The following is a 17,708-nucleotide window of genomic DNA, read 5'->3' as shown; positions in this document are numbered from 1 at the left end:
TAAAACATAGATTTCTGCTCTGTATTTTCCAAGTACATCCAACAGGAAAACATTCAGGCATCTGGTACTCAGCTGGTGGTAAAAATGTAAGGAATATAGGAAAAATGTTTAAAAGCGTGCTATTCCTTTTACTGCCAGGGAAAGGCTGACTCTCAGGTGTCAGGACATTTTTTTTGTTTCTGGTGGCCTCAAGCACCTTTTCCATTAATGAGGTAGCAATCCTTACAATTTTAAATATAATAATTGTCACAAATTCCTAGTAATTAGCATTAGTACTTCATCAAATTGGGGAGGGCAATGCAGTTTTACAGACTATTTCTAAAGATATATATAAACTTCTATATCTCCTTAACACTTATATAAGTGTATAGGAGAATTCCCACAGGAATAAAGTCTAGGAAGGAACCAAACAGTCTCATGAGAAAAGATTGATGCGAATCATCGGTACGTCCTTTATACACACCTCACATGTTTCTGGGCATTACAGCACTCTTTAGAACAGGTCCTATACAAAAACAAAGGACATTCAAGCTTATGCTACAAAACAAATCCACATGGAAGCTCAAGCTCTCTTGAAAGAATCTTCCCTAAAAAGGTGAGTTAATGTACAAATCTAGTTTAAATAGATAGGTTGATTATATTTGACTATTACTTTGTCACAGATTAAAGCCAAGCAGGTAAAACATAACCAGGAGCATGAATTTTTCTGCTCCCAGTAGCACAATTAGTATTTGCCAAGAGTAGGGACACTTCCCAAGAGAAGTCGGGGGTGCAGTGGGAGAAGCGTGGTCTGGCTTATGGGAAAAATGATCCTGACACAAACCATACCCGAAACATTTCCAAATCTCTTATCCCTTTGCAATATCTTCATATTTCTCTACTAGTTTTAGATTCATAAATTGCATTGTAACAATGCCTCAAAAGATACCTTGAAGGATATTATAGAATCATAGAATAGTTGGAAGAGACCAACTATTTTCATGGGTTGGAAGAGACCTTAAAGATCACCCATTTCCAACCCCCCTGCCATGGGCAGGGACACCTCCCACTGGCTCAGGCTGCCCAAGGCCCATCCAACCTGGCCTTGAACACCTCCAGGGATGGGGCAGCCACAGCTTCCCTGGGCAACCTGGGCCAGGGCCTCACCACTCTCATCGTGAAGAAATTCCTCCTTCTGTCCAGTCTAAGTCTGCCCCTCTCCAGTTTATACCCGTTGCCCCTCATCCTATCACCACAAGCTTTTGTGAACAGGACGGCTCATGTTGAGCTTCTCATCAACCAGCACCTCAAGTCCATTTCCGCAGGGCTGCTCTCAATCACATCATCCCGCAGCTTGTACCGAAACCGTGGATTACCTGACCCAGGCGTAGGACCTTGCACTTGGCCTTGTTGAACCTCCTGAGATTCACACAGGCCCACTTCTCCAGGTCCCTCTGGATGACATCCCGTCCTTCTGGTGTGGCAACTGTACCACTCAGTTTGGTGTTATCTGCAAGCTTGCCGAGGGTGCCCTCGATCTCACTATGTCATTGATGAAGATATTGCCCATGTTCACTGAAGCACAGTCAAGAACCAGCAGCCCTCAGCAACCAGCCTGACCTCATTCCAGGCTCTGTGGGTGTACTGAGCTTAGAACTATGCAGAAATTCTCCTTCAGAGTCACAGGCATTCTGATGAAATTCCTCACTGGCACCACGAGGTGTGCAATGACTGGATAAGATTGGACATCTTATTTGTTCTCAAATATCAAGGCACAACTGAGAGGTGACTTATCAGACAATTGGCACTCAGACTATGTTAGGTACCATGAATTACCGCGGGGGGCTGGGGCAGGGGGATGTGTGCTGTGACAGGTAAGTCAGTGTTTATTCCTAAAGGGCAAAGAACACTCCTTCAAGTCATAGAATCATCGAGTAGTTTGGGTTGGAAGGGACCTTAAAGACCATCCATGGACACAACCCATGGGCAAGGACAGATCCCAAAACAGCCTGTAGCCGTCGATCACTATGATCAAATTCCCTAAGGAACTTCCCAGTGGTATTTTAAAATCCATTTTTCAGTCACTTTAAGGAACATTTTAAGCAAATTGTTTTAATTACCATTGATCCAGAATTGCCTGTACTGCTGACAGAAATTAAAGGAGTAGATGGGACTCTGCAAAAGCACTTGCTCTGCTTTGGACCCAAGGAAGAGACAAACTCTTAAGGAAGCCAGAAACCCAAGAAGTGAAAATAAACCCTACCAGCCAGACACCACCATGCCAAAGGAGAGCCTGCGTTGGCTCGGCGTAGCTAGAGCATGACCCTAGGCTGCTCTGGCAGGTGGCAGGGGAGCTGCCAGCCAGAATCTACCCCAAATCTAGTTGGGACAAATATTGCCACATCACATTCCCACATCTGGGATGTGATTTGTGTTTATTTTCCTTACAACAAAATAATGTTTCTTAGTTGCATTGCAATAAGAATTCTTACTGAAGAACCAAGATGCGTATGCTTATACAAAAAGATATAGTAGAAGTAATATAGGAACCTATAGGAAATATATATATATAGGAAATATAGTAAGACAGACCTAGAGCCCCCAATGCAATCTGTTTTAAGATACACTTGTTTTTTATAAAGTATCAAAGCCAGGGATCCTTCAATATGTCTCCACAGAAGAGTCTGAGACCAAGTGTAGGAGGTTCAATCAGGCCCAGTGCCGGCTCACAACAACCCCATGCAACGCTCCAGCCTTGGGGAAGAGTGGCTGGAAAGCTGCCTGGTGGAAAAGGACCTGGGGATGCTCATCAACAGTGGCTGAATGTGAGCCAGCAGTGGCCCAGGTGGGCAAGAAGGGCAAGAGCATCCTGGCTTGGATCAGCAATAGCGTGGCCAGCAGGAGCAGGGAAGGGATCGTCCCCCTGGTCTCAGCACTGGTGAGGCCACACCTTGAATCCTGGGTTCAGTTTTGGGTCACTCACTCCAAGAAGAGCCTTGAGGGGCTGGAGGGCGTCCAGAGAAGGGAATGGAGCTGGGGAAGGGTCTGGAGACCAGGGGTTCTGGGAGTGGCTGAGGGACCTGGGGCTGTTTAGCCTGGAGGAGGCTGAGGGGAGGGAGACCTCTCTGCAGCTTCCTCAAATGAGGTCGTGGTGAGGTGGGTGCTGGGCTCTTCTCCCAAGGAACAAGGGATAGGATGAGAGGAAATGGCCTCAAGTTGCACCAGGGGAGGTTCAGATTGAATATTAGGAAAAATCCCTTTCCTGATGGAGTGGTGAAGCCCTGGCAGAGGCTGCTCAGGGCAGTGGTGGAGTCTCCATCCCTGGAGGGGTTCAAAAGATGTGTACATGTGGCACGTACACAACAAGTAGACGTGGCACTTTGGGACCTGGTTTAGTGGGCATGGTGGTTATAGGCTGGTGCTGGACTGGATGAGCATAGAAATCTTTTCCAACCTTAATGATTCCATGATTTTATGAAGAATCTGTTTCCTCATCATCTTCCATCTGACTAACACAATCAGAGAAAACAAAACCATGTTTTTCAACTGTCTCAGCAAAACTCCCCTTAATGTGTAAAGAGCGGCTCGTTCCTTATTTTTATTCTACAGGAAGTTATTTTGACAAAGACCGTCTGATCACTCGACGTGATAGTAATAAAACTCCCTCATTTCTAAGACTAATAGGCTGCTCATCACTTGAAGTATGTCAATGACCAGCAATTAGCACACTTCTCATTTAGATGCAGTGATTACACCAATTCTTGTACTACTGTTGCATTAATTGCATCTTGATTTGGGGTGTGTGGTGATTAAAGCAGCAGCAGCAGGGCGTGGAGGTTTTTCTTGCCTCCCTCACCACCAGAAAAGCTGGAAAAAAATCAATAAAACAACAGGTAATGCAAACCAGCTCCCTGCCTGCTGACCTGCTGCTCATCACAGGCTTCCACTTCTGCCCACTCAGTCCCCTTGTCTGATCAGTGATACTCATGGGACTATTTGCTGTTCTCCCAACATAACTATTCTTTCTTTCTTACAAGGATTCATTTCAACGTGAGTAAGTTATGATGGGTCATCCTGGTCTTTGCTAGTGGTCTTTTTTATCTTTGTAAAATCCATACACCCTGGGTTACACGGCTCCCGTGAGGGAAACAAACACGTCAAGGGAGCAGATTCTGCCCCTCTACTCTACTCTGGTGACAACTCACCTGGAGCCCTGAGTGCAGTTCTGGTGTCCTCAGCACAGGAAGGAGCTGTTGGAGTGAGTCCAGAGGAGGCCACAGAGATGATCTAAGGGCTGGAGCACCTCTCGTACAAGGACAGGTTGAGAGAGTTGGGGTTGTTCAGCCTGAAAAATAGATGGCTTCAGGGAGACCTTAGAGCAGCTTCCAGGACTGAAAGGGGCTCCAGGAAAGCTGGGGAGGGGCTCTTGATCAAGGAGGGCAGGGAGAGGATGAGGGGAAATGGTTTTCAGCTGCAGGAGGGGAGACAGAGATGAGATTTTAGGGAGAAATGTTTTTCTGTGAGAGTGGGGAGGCCCTGGCCCAGGTTGCCCAGAGCAGTGGTGGCTGCCCCATCTCTGGAGGGGTTCAAGGCCAGGTTGGGTGGGGCTTGGAGCCCCTGATCCCATGTCAGGTGGGAGGTGGAACTGGATGGGCTTTGAGGTCCCTTTCAACTCAAATCATTCTGTGATTCTATGACAAAATGCCCTAAGAAGAACTCGGCAGAGCCTCAGAGTTTCCAACTCCACATCTATGTGAGAAACTCCTACAGCTGAGTATGGCTGAACCAGGACTTTTTGGGGCTCTCCCCACTTAAAAGCAGCATCAGCCTTGCTTCTAAAACCGACTTAGGACCAAAACTTTTCAAAGATGCTCACTAACAACATGCTGTTTAAGGGTTGCCTGAGGCTGGCACTCTGCGATTGGCATTACAGAATTGTTTATGCATAACATTAATGGAAGTAAAATTTAAACATATCAGTGTCAGAAATCCTCAAGTATGTCCCTAAACCAGGGCATTTCAAGTAGTTATTTGTGAACTGGCCTCAGTTATCCACTGGTGTATTTAGCATTATTAACGCCACTGCTCCTATAGTTACAACTACAGCAACTCGTCTGGCTTGCAGACATGTTTAGGAGATCAGTTCATGAGTGGTGGCTCTTGGATGTTTGGATGTGACAGAAAATGAAACTACTTGTTGTTCTCCAGAGCATGATTAGATTCTTTACTGACAGAGTGGTGAAGCCCTGGCAGAGGCTGCCCAGGGCAGTGAAGGAGTCTCCATCCCTGGAGGGGTTCAAAAAGCGTGTAGACATGGAGCTTCAGGACATGCTTTAGCAGGCATGGCTGTGTTGGGCTGACAGCTGGACTGGATGAGCTTGGAGGTCTTTTCCATCCTCAATGACTTTATGTGCAGTGGATAAGGCTTCAGAGCACATGCTTGAATAACAAGCGGAAAACAAAATAATATTATCCTTTCTGTGCCCCTGAGTAGAGCAGGGTTCTGAAAGGTCCCTGTCCATATACCAGCACTGCTGGAATAGGTAATTGCAGGTGACAGAATCTTACATGTGGAAGAAGAGGCGTATTGTATCCGCAAGTAAGCTGACTCTGGTATTTCCTAAGTTTTCAGCGTTCTTCTATTTTTTTATAACTTTTAGCATATATTTCTCTGAACTCACCTCTGTGTTTTGTGACAGCCTCTCTTCGGCAAGCTGCTGTTGGGCTCTCTGAATATTTGCATGACTAAACAGTGGTGTTTGGTGAAAAAGAGAGCAAAACTAAATAACGGAGGTTCTTCCTTGAACAGATGACTCTCCTTATAATACCCAATATACTCCTCTCTGCAGGGCAAAACTGACCCAGATTGAGAACCACCTTCCATATGAGCCCAGCTGAACACTTGCAGTATGTTTCATCATTCACTTAAACTGTCAAGACAACTACGTTTTTTGAGAGGCACCTTCTTCATACTTTCAAATGTGTTTAAGCCAAAGGCCAGAAGCGTGAGATCAATCATCTCAAATTACTTTGATTCCACCATAAATGCTCCATCCATTTGGTGTGATGCCGGTGTCCTACTGAGAAGACCATAAAACCTGAGAACATATTTTGGCTTGAGGTGAGCTGACAGATATAGAATCGTAGAATCATAGGATAGTTTGGGCTGGAAGGGACCTTAAAGATCATCCAGTTCCAAACCCCCTGCCACGGGCAGGGACACCTCCCACTGGATCAGGCTGCCCAAGGCCCATCCAACCTGGCCTTGAACACCTCCAGGGATGGGGCAGCCTCTGCTTCCCTGGGCAGCCTGGGCCAGGGCCTCACCACTCTGATCATGAAGAAATTCCTCCTTCTGTCTAGTCTCTCTCCAGTTTATACCTATTGTCCCTCATCCTATCCCCACAAGCCTTTGTGAACAGCCCCTCCCCAGATTTCTTGTAGCCCCTTCAGGTACTGGAAGGTCACCCTAAGGTGTCCTTGGAGCTGCTGTCTCCTGGCAGCAGTGCACAGTGCTTTGGGTTTCACTGTGCTTCATCTTTCCCTCTCCCTGGAGAACTCTGGCATAGCAGACAGATTGGCAGTGATGTAGTCAAGGATGGGTACTGTTCATCCCTATCTCATTTTAGCAACGCACACACTAATGTGACCTCTCTAGAGAACGTTCCTCCTTCTTGGTGTCTGCCATGGACACTGAGCAGTTTACCCTCTTTGTTAATTATTAGACAATCACATTATCTGCTCTTTCTAAGACCCAGGCTGCAAAGGACAGCTGGGAGAAGGAAAGAGGCTGAAGGACAGCAAACAAAACTTAGGGCTTCTGCTTTTCAGGATCACATCTATAAGCTGTTGCGTCATTAATTAAAAAGTAAATCCTTACACTTTACCAAAAGGTAATTTTCAGCAGTTTGCCAAGTCTGCCTGTTTATTTCAACTGCATTTACTCTGCCAAGTACAGCCATTTGTGATGCCACAGCTAAAATGTAATTAACATCCCTCATTCGTTATGTTTGCCGGCTAGTACACCAGGGATTTGCTCTGTTATCGGGTAAAAAGGCAGTGCAGATGAAGAGTAAATGCTGAACTGCAGCAAAATGCAAACACCCAGTGCACGTAAGTACATAATCGCGTATGATCACTGGTCGGGTATAAATTCAGGTCACCAGGCTGAAGTAGGAGGGCAGAGAAGCTCTGGTTTGGGAATGATGTGTGGTCTCAAATTGTCTCTAATATGCTAAAAGACAAACTTCCTTTGGTTATTTTCCATTTAAGTAGCGAGAACATTAAACCCCGTCTATTTTCTGCTTGTCAATTCATTACAGTCCCCTGTGAAAGACAAGCAGATGATTTATCCAGTTCAAAAGAGACCTTGTGTGGCCTTCTAAGGCAGCGAAGTTTTCCTTTAACGTCGGTCTCTACCCACAGTGACTCAGTGTCAGTGGAAAGGAATGTGGAGCCCATAGCAGAATTCAGGTCAACATTTGCAAAATGCCAACACTTTGCTGTTGCAAAATGCAGGCAAATGGGAACTGCAGGCCCTGCACTCACCGCAGATACACTCCTCTCAGTTTATAGCAAGAGATGCAATTTAAATACAATTCGGGATCATAGAATCGCTTGGTTGGAAAAGACCTTTGAGATCATCGAGTCCAACCATACCTGTCCACTACTAAACCAGATCTCTGAGCATCTCATCCACCCATCTGTTAAACACTTCCAGGAATGGGGACTCCACCACCTCCCCGGGCAGCCGTTCCAGTGCTTGAGAACCCTTTCTGTGAAGCAAGTTTTCCTCATATCCAATCTGAACCTGCACAACTTGTGGCCATTTCCTCTCATCCATTTGCCTGGGAGAAGCAAGCAGCACTCACCTCTCCACAGCCTCCTTTCAGGTCGTTGTAGATAGTGATAAGGCCTCCTCTCAGCCTCCTTTTCTCCAGGCTAAACAACCCCAGGTCCCTCAGCCACCTCTCACAAGACTTGTTCTCCATCCCCTTCCCCAGCTCCATTCCCTGCTCTGGACGCGCTCCAGCCCCTCAATGTCTTTCTTGCAATGAGGGGCCCAAAACTGGATGCAGTATTTGAGGTGTGGCCTCAGTGGTGTACCAGGATGAGAACCTGCGTGAATCTGCTGAGAGGCAGAGCTCCTGTAATTACAATAATGTATTCCTTTCAAGAATTTGGTAAATCAATAAAATGCCTTACAGACAGCTTTTGTGCTGAAGAAGTATCCCATGCATTACTGAATTGTTTTTAATTAAATGAGTTTGTTTACAAGAAGATCTGGGATTAAGAAAGTGGGTGGTTAAGTGACTGACACTATTTGAATTTTGAAGCAAATTGTGATTTTTGCAAATATAGCCCTTGCGCACACATGTAATACTGCGATAAAACTCATCTGTTTAGTTCACTGCAAGATGAAAATCAGGCACAAGTTGGAGGGGAAAAATCTTTAATGGAGTTTTCAGCGCCACTTTTTAGTAGAATGGAATTACACTCCCTACAGCCAAGCAGAAGCAAGATCGGACCGGAAGGACAACTCCATGAAGGTCAAACAGAATGTGTTTTGAACTCACAGAACCAAAGCACATCTACACATGTGTAGCATATTTTCGGGAGTTTGTTTGTGTTTATTTTTCTTTCAATTTGTGCTTTAAATTTTCAAATGAGGGCTATTTGTTATTTAGACCGAAAAAAATAATTTGTCTTCTGCTTTTCACCACGTCCTTTTCAATTTGAACGGGTCATTTGATTGTAATTAAGCCGAACATTAGTGAGTAATTCACTACGTTTTTCCTTCATCCTGTCCTATTAATTAGAGCCAAAAGGCTCCAAGTATTAAATAATTACAAACCTTCATTCAAAGACTCAAAGCTGTTACAGTAGTCAGCTACAAAGAAAGAAGATTCTGTTTGTGGAATGAGAACTAATACATGAAAAATTAATTTTTCATCAACTTAAATATTTTTAAAAACTTAAGCCTTCACACAACATACTATTGGGAACCTCTGTGTAATTTGATTTGATAAACACAGAGCTAAAATTGGCATCCTTGTAATTAATTTACACTATTGCATAAAAATACAGGGAGAATAATGAAGAAAGTGAAACTCTGTGCTGCAGAGTTGCTTTAAATCTTTATAGAATCATGGAGTGTCCTGAGCTGGAAGGGACCCACGAGGATCATTGAGTCCAACTCCTGTCCCTGCACAGGACAACTCCAACACTCACAATATGGGGCTGAGGGCGTTGGCCAATGGCTTCTGGAATATTGTCAGGCTTGGTGCCGTGACTGCTTCCCTGGGAGCTGTTCCAGTGCTCCATCACCCTCTGGGAGAAGAACCTTTTCCTAATGTCCAACCTAACCCTCTCCTGGTGCATCTTCCTGCCATTCCCTCAGCTCCTGTCATTGGTCACCAGAGAGAAGAGCTCAACACCTCCTCCTCCTCCCCTGGTGAGGAAGCTGCAGAGTGTGATGAGGTCAGTCTCCTCTTCTCCAGGCTGAACAGACCCAGTGACTTCAGACGCTCCTCACACGGCTTCCCCTCTAAACGCTTCACGAACTCCGTGCCCTCCTCTGGATGTTCTCCAGTAGCTTCAGATCCTTTTTATCCTGTGGTGCCCAAACTGCCCCCAGTGCTCAAGGTGGGGTATTTCAGATACCGAGTTATATAAAGCAGAATGGGGGCTCATATCTGAAATGCTTAATGAATTTTAGAAATTTGTGATTGTAACATAAGCCCATATTAGATTGTTCTAATTTCATTCATGTGTTTCACACAACTTGTTGCAAACCTCTTACACGAGAGAAGCAAGAGCAAATGTTGGTCCACTGCTACTAAAATAAGCCAGAATTTTAAAGGTGCAAGAAAGACTTTTCCAATTCCACTGGAGAAAAATAAAACCTGTGATTTCAGCTGGAGCAGAGTTCATCTTACAAAAATATTTAGCCTTGTAGGATTACTGTTGCTTACAGTGTAACTAACCTTGGCTCTAACCTCAGCAGATGTAATGCTAATGAACTTATAAGTTGATCTTCCCATTTCTTTATCCCCTGATTAGTATGCTTGTGGTGCAGAGCACTGATCTGAGACAGAGAGAACTTACTCAAAGGGAACCAAAACCAATAAGGAAAGCAAATGGGGAAAAGGAAGAATACAAATGTGGCTCCAGGATCCCAAGAGGAAACGTTTATAAAGGACATAAAAAACGGTGTCATCAAGATGCCAGCTAGTTAGGAGAAATAAAGTGGAAGATTGATGTTGATGCACTCGGGGTGATCATAAATGAATAAAAGTAGACCGATGGCATCTTGTAGAGAGCGGCTCTTCTCTTGATAAATCGACAGAAGTACCATCAAGAGAGTGTCTCCAAGTGGCACCGAGCTCGATAATGAAAAGCAAAGGGAGGCAAAGCAGCTTCAGAGATGCCTGCACAACCCAGCATGGGTTCTAACAACGGGTTTCCAGCTTCTTGCATCAGAACCAAAACAGCCTTGATGATGGATTTAGGAATTACTAGAGACACAGCCCTCTCCTGTCATATCTCATATGAGATGGAATGACCTTACCATATTGTGAAGGTTAAAGTAAAACAGGAACTAAAATTTTTTCACTGTATTGTGAGCCTTTCCTGTGCTGTTTGTTTGCATTACAACACCTTCTTTAGATGGTGACTTGCTGCCGGGCATTGAGAAGAGCTTTTAATTGCACTGGGTGCTCTATTTCCCTCAGCAGTCAGTGATAAGTTAGGACAGGGCCACGCACGCAGGCAGTTCAGACTTTTCATTCTAACATGCTCTACCCTGCATTTGTCAATGTCTGAATTCCATCAACCATTCGGCTGCCAATTTGTCTAGTTCTGTTTCCACGAAGTTCATCACAGCCTTCTCTCACAAAGACTTACACTAAATAATTTTGTCATCTGCAAATCCTGCTGACCTAATTTTTTTGTTCTACCCCTCATTTCTGCCTTTCTGGATAATTAATGAATGTATTAAATACTCACTATAGTACGGATCCTTGGGACATACTCATATTAACCTCCTACTGAATTGAATGCTGACAGCCTAATGAATTTAATTCTCTGCATAAGAACAACAGTGTGGACAGTGAAAATCAAGATGACTTGTGCTTTATCTCTCATGTGAAGGGAATAAAAAAGACCCAAGCACCCAAAATTCTGCAAGTATTTGCAATTCCCACTGACCTTTATGAGACTGGTGAAAAAACCCAGACTCCTGAAGGAAAAACCAAAACCAGATTTAAAATAAAAAAAAAAAGAGTCATAGAATCATAGAATGGTTTGGGTTGGAAGGGACATCCAGTTCCACCCCCTGCCATGGACAGGCAGACCTCCCACTGGATCAGGTTGCTCATAGCACCATTCAGCCCGGCCTTGAACACCTCCAGGGATGGGGCAGCCACCACTGCTCTGGGCAACCTGGGCCAGGGCCTCACCACTCTCATCATGAAAAATTTCTTCTTGTGTCTAATCTAAATCTTCCCCCTTCCAATTTAAAGCCATTCCCCCTCGTTCTATGACTACAGGCCCCTGTAAAAATCCCCTCCCCAGCTTTCCTGGAGCCCCTTTCAGTACTGGAAGTTGTTCTAAGGTCTCCTTGGAGCCTTCTCTTCTCCAGGATGAACAACCCCAACTCTCTCAGCCTGTCCTCGGATGGGAGGTGCTCCAGCCCTCAGATCATCCTTGTAGCCTCCTCTGGGCCCGTTCCAACAGCTCCATCTCCTTCTTATGTCGAGGATTCCAGAACAAGACACAATCCTCCAGATGAGGTCTCACAAGAGAGGCAGAATCCCCTCCCTTACTGCTGTCCACACTGCTTTGGATGCAGCCCAGGACACAGTTGGCCTTCTGGGCTGTGAGCACACATTGCCGGCTTGTGTCAAGCTTCCCATCAACCAGCACCCCAAGTCCTTCTCCTCAGGATTGCTCTCAATCACATCATCCCCCAGCCTGTACTGAAATCAGAGATTACCCCAACCTTGCCCTTGGCCTTGTTGAACTTCATGAGGTTCTCACAGCCCCAGTTCTCAGCCTCCCCCGGTCCCTCTTTATTACATCCCGTCCTTTCGGTGTGACAGCTGCACCACTCAGCTTGGTGCCATCTGCAAACTTGCTGAGGGTGCCCTCAATCTCTATATCATCAATGAAAATATTGAACAGCACTGTTACCAGTACGGACCTCTGAGGGACACCAGTTGTCACGGATGTCCATCTGGACATCGAGATGTTGACCACTACTCTCTGAGTACAATCATCCAACCAATTCCTTATCCACCATACCGTCCATCCATCAAATCCATCTCTCTCCAATTTAGAGGGAAGGATGTCATGGGGAACCATGTCAAAGTCTTTACAGAAGTCCAGATAGCTCACATCCATTGCTTTGCCCATGTCCACTGCTGTGGTCACCCCACCATAGAAAGTCACCAGGTTGGTCAGGCAGGACTTGCCCTTAGTGAAGCTGTTTCAAATCACCTCTTTGTCCTCCACGTGCTTTAGCATAGCTTCTAGGAGGATCTGTTCCATGATCTTCCCAGGCACAGAGGTGAAGCTGATGGGTCGGTAGTTCCCAGGATCCTTTCTACCCTTTTTAAAAATGGAGACAATGTTGGCATTTTCCAAGAGGAAATAGCCCCTCTGTACACCTGCGTCACTTGCTGCTTACAGAACCACTGAGCTATCAAACAGTCCCTTAAGCATTTTTTTACCTCTGAAATTGTTAAAAGTGCCTTGGTGAGAATATCCTCGGAACATCAGAACTTGTTTAGGTATTGGATCCTTAGAGGACAAGGTATAAAGCTTCAAGCTAATCAAGCCTGAAGGAAAAGATGAACAAAATGAACTAAACTGATGACTGCTGTAGCTCTAATCATGTTGGCAGGACGTGCTTCCTTGTCAGAGCCAGTTAGTTTTTCTAGATATCAGGAGATGCCTGGCATGTCTCTGACACTTTGATACAGTATCTGTAGCGGGCATTTCTGTGAGCAAAAAAATGTATTTGGAACAAATACCACGAAGCCACGCCAAAACAGGGCAGTTTCTTAGTGTCCTGCCACTGTTATAAAAACTAACGTATTAAAACTTAGGTGTGTGTTATAAATATAGAGCTATTTCTGAAACTATTATACTTCAGCATATAAAAAAGTCTGTAATTTATACAGCAGCTTTAAAATTCTCACTAATTAGTGTCTTCCAAATACAAATCCTGTTGTTTGAACTTCGTACCAAAAGAAAGCTAGAAGAACAATGCAAAAATGCTAATGAATATTCACATGCTCTTGAAACGAACCTCCTTAATTCAAGAACATTTTGAAAGATTGGATTTTATTAGCACAGAAGTTCACAAAAAGTATACAGGTGTAAGAATACATTTTAATTATCAACATTTTAATTACCTGGATTTGCGAGCTAATAGCCCTTTTCATAGGAAGCCATGGAGTTCTTGGGGAAATGTGCCATCTCTTACTAAAGTTATGAATATAGGTTCTGGTCAAAGCAGATTCCTTCACTTAGGTTAGACGAAGATTTTACTGAATGCCTGAAGGCAGATACAGGCTACTAATGCGTGATCACAGAAGCATAGAATGGTTTGGATTGGAAGGGACCTCAAAGCCCATCCAGTTCCAACCCCTTGCCATGTTACAGAGGACAGGACAAGGGGGAATGGCGTGAAGCTCTGCCAGGGGAGGTTCAGGCTGGATATCAGAAAAAAATTCTTCACAGAAAGATTCATCGGGCACTGGAACAGCTGCCCAGGGAGGTGGTCCAGTCGCCTTCCCTGGTGGTGTTTAAGGAACGAGTGGATGAAGTCCTTAGGAACATGGTTTAAGGGGGTGTTAGGAATGCTTGGACTTGATGATCCAGTGGGTCCTTTCCGACCTGGTGATTCTATGGTTTTATGGTTCTATGCATCAGGGGCTCCAAGCCCCATCCAACCTGGCCTTGAAGACCTCCAGGGATGGGGCAGCCACTACTGCTCTGGGCAACCTGGGCCAGGGCCTCCCCACTCTCATAGCGAAGGATTTCTTCCTAACGTCTAATCTAAATCTTCCCCCTTCCAGTTTATAGCCATTCCCCATTGTCCCATCACTACTTGCCTTTGTAAAATGTCCCTCTCCAGCTTTCTTAGAGCCCCTTCAGGTACTGGAAGGCCACTATGGTGATGTAAAAGTTTGTTGTTCAGTGGAACGTTGGGCCAGACGGAAGCATGAGATTCAGTGTACTCGGATCAGTACAGGAGATTTTAGCAAGCGCAGTGGCTGTGTGCAAGGTCTTCAGGTGCCCAGCAAGAGCCAAGGCCACTGTCCTGTCTGAAGAGAGTCCTAGTCAACCTTCAAACGTCACCTGAGCCACATTTCCAGAGAGGATAGGGGCCACCTGGGAATTCCAAACATACTGCAGACTGGGATATTGAACTTTAGGAATGGAATTTCTGGCATAATCTAAGAAGTCCTTCATGGGTTTTAGTTGCAGGTCTGCAAAATGGGGAGCTGTGAAAACCCATTTTATAAACCCCCAAGAAGCACATGATACTGGTGGTAAAGTGGCAGGATAAGATGCAGGGCAGAAACCACAAAAGTGAAACCAAGGCGTGCATGTAACTAGGACGAGTCTGAGTCAACACAGAAACAAACCCTAAAACAGGTAAAAGATGTCCACGTACGCGGATGGCCACAGGCACGACAGTTCAGACCTGTACCAAAGGTCATGGAGTCCAGCTTGCTGCTCCACACTTTGCAAGCCTGGGCACAATTTTACTCATGCAAACTGTGTCGGAGTTGCTGGGAGTAGACCTTGATTTCCCAAGATTCCGAAAGTATTCTAAAAAACTGAGACATTTAAAACCTCTGCCCAGCGTCTCAGTTTCTGCAGTGAATTTGTCTCAGTGAAATTGTATTTTGCTCTTTTTGTTACAAAACTGCAGATGCAAACTCATATTGAAGACAACTTTTATACTTCATGAACGATACCTTTTTCCAGCAGTGAATATTCCATTCCCCAGTGGGGAAACCTGGAAAGGTGACCCTGAAAGGAATTAAGGAGACAAAACAGAAATCAGTTCACTTCAGTGCAATGTGTATATGATATATTATATTCTGTTATATATTGCAGCACCTTTTCTGCTATCGTTCCACTGCAGTAAGTGAAATCTCCCTTGGAAGGACTCATTATTAATAGAATTTGTGTCTGGTTTCTTCAAGATCAGCAGGAAGTGCTGGATTTGTTGTACTTACATATGTATTAGAATGGAAAAAATAGAATTTATTTTGAAGAAATTGTAATTTTACAGTTGAAATGCACACTACATACGGCCAATAGAGAGGGAGAAACACAGAGGAAAGCTGGCAGCTTTGCTGTGTAGGCATAAAGCCCTCTAGATCATTGCAAGTGCTGGGATAAGTGAGGTCAGAAGAGAATGGGGAAAAAATAGAAAGGATGATGGAAATTTATGAATTGTCCCATTGTTTAAAGCATAGATTAGACTAGACTAGACTAGAATCGTGAAATGGTTTGGGAGGGCCCTTAAAGATCATTCAATTCCAAGCTCCTGCCATAGGCAGAGACACTTCCCACTAGATCAGGGTGATCCAAGCCCTATCCAACTAGGCCTTGAACACCTCCAGGGATCAGCAGCCACAACTTCTCTGGGCAACGTGGGCCAGGGCCTCCCCACCCTCATTATGAAGAATTTCTTCCTAATATCTAGTCTAAATCTTTCACCTTCCAATTTAAAGCCACTCCCCCTCGCCCCATCGCTACAAACCCTTGTAAGAAGCTCCTCCCCAGCTTTCTTGTAGCCCCCTTAGGTACTGGAGGGTCACTCTAAGGTCTCCTCGGAGCCTTCTCTTTTCCAGGCTGAACCACCCCAAGTCTGTCAGCCTGTCAAAACTAGAAATAACAAACTCATTGAGAACAGTGTTAACATTTAAAAAGACTCAAAATTATTGTACTTGATCCCCTACTTAAAATTTGAAGCATACGTAATACCATAATTTGAAACCAAGTAACGTTGAAAAGATCATAACTCCCTTTCCTTGGTAGTATTGATGAAGCCATTAAACATACTCATATGCCTATTTATAAATGGTATTAATTTAAGACTACTGTGTTTTCCTCAATGTATTCTGACATACTTAAAGTGAAAACAAAGGTGGGGATTTTTGTTCATTTGTTCCTTGTCTCTTTCTTGTGAATCCTCATCACTCACACATTCGCTCAGTTGTTCAGTGAATAACTCATTAATATGATTTCTACCCACATAAAAAGGCACCCGGCAAAAGCACGATTATGCAACACTTTGAAAAGATGGCTATAAATAACCTCCTCTAATAACCATAAATTTACATTAGAAAGGTAGATAAACACTGAAGTGAAAAATGTATATTTTTATCTGATGTTCCTCTTTCATAATCGCGGTGTTATCAGATTCCACCTGAATAACTGAGTAAGGTCTTGGGGTTTTATACCACCTGGGAAAGTCTTGCATGGCAAATGAATTTGGATGATAGAAGTAGAGACTTAAAAAGAGCAACATTTCTCCTTTGGGACTCAATCTTATTTACCTGGTACGCATTCAAAAACTCCCAGTGAAATCCTTGGCAGATGAGACTATGCAAAGTATGGCAGTTGTGCCTTTATTTTAGTGATTTTCCTAAGTGTGAATGCGTCTTCCTAAATAATTTGAAGGAAATCAACCTCGATGGGATTTGAAATTTTTCTTTTTTTATTACCATTAACTGCTTGCCTTAATTTTAGAATTTTAGCGAATTTATGTCTTCCTTTGGCTAAACGTCTCCTTTTGGAAGGAAAATACTGGCAGGCATAACCAAAGCGTTCCGTCTTCTAGATGCTATCGATCCATCATTACTTCTGTAGAGGAGGGCTATGAGGCTGAGACGATGCTCTCATAAAATCTTCAATAGGCATACAGAAATACAGAAAGTCTAACACAGTAAATGGAACGTGGTAGTTCCGCTTGTAGAGAAAGTGATAAATAATTGAAAAAAGGCATATTGTTTTATGTACTCTGTAAGTAAGTCTGTGACACCTACTTTAAAGTAACAAAGTGTAATGCCCCCCCCCTTACAATTTGGTCACTGTGGGCAGGCAGGAGCAGCTGAATGGAAAGACAATGGCAAGGAAGGAACCTCTCCCGTGCACAGCTCATGGCAGGAATAATGCCTAATTAATGAGTTTTGCCAGTCAAGTTTAATAGCTGCGTCCATTTATACATGTGTAAGACATTCCATTTGATTTTTAAATACTGGATAGTTACAACCACATGCTCAAATACAACGATCTATGAACTGGAGCCTTTGCTAGTACCAAGGGACACCAGTTGTAATCTTGCTCCTGTGTTGACTGTTTTTAAATATCTTTTCATATATTGGACTACTCTAAATACTTATTTGATGTATGTTTCTGTGGTGGAGATATTTTGCAAGGCTCTGCAGCTGCGAGGATGGAACCAGACAGGAAACTAAACAGGAAAACAGCAGAGCAATGAAAGCCATAGAGCTGCTAAGCCAGGAAACACATGTACTTTGGGATCAGTGATGGGTAAAACAGACACAAAGTGGGCAGTGGCAGTGTTCTAAGGTGCAGCCTGATAAGGAGGAAGAAAACTGATCATTGTTCCCAGCAATTATTGCAGGATACTGTTTTACTCTTAGAATTACAGAAAGGTTTGGGTTGGAAGGGACCTT

At 44.1% G+C, this 17,708-nt stretch overlaps 1 long non-coding RNA gene across 1 annotated transcript; it reads right to left on the bottom strand.

The window, feature by feature from the left end:
- Window positions 1-13,552: 13,552 nt before the first annotated feature.
- Window positions 13,553-15,890, bottom strand: LOC128853248 (uncharacterized). The gene is made up of 3 exons (XR_008451633.1): window positions 15,767-15,890; window positions 14,973-15,027; window positions 13,553-14,312 (listed from the first exon to the last, which is right to left on the bottom strand). It is a non-coding gene; the product is annotated as an uncharacterized LOC128853248 (long non-coding RNA).
- Between the last annotated feature and the right edge of the window lie 1,818 nt (window positions 15,891-17,708).

Source organism: Cuculus canorus, chromosome 11, assembly GCF_017976375.1.
Source record: "Cuculus canorus isolate bCucCan1 chromosome 11, bCucCan1.pri, whole genome shotgun sequence".
NCBI lineage: Eukaryota > Metazoa > Chordata > Aves > Cuculiformes > Cuculidae > Cuculus > Cuculus canorus.
This window is presented reverse-complemented; position numbering and strand designations above follow the sequence as displayed.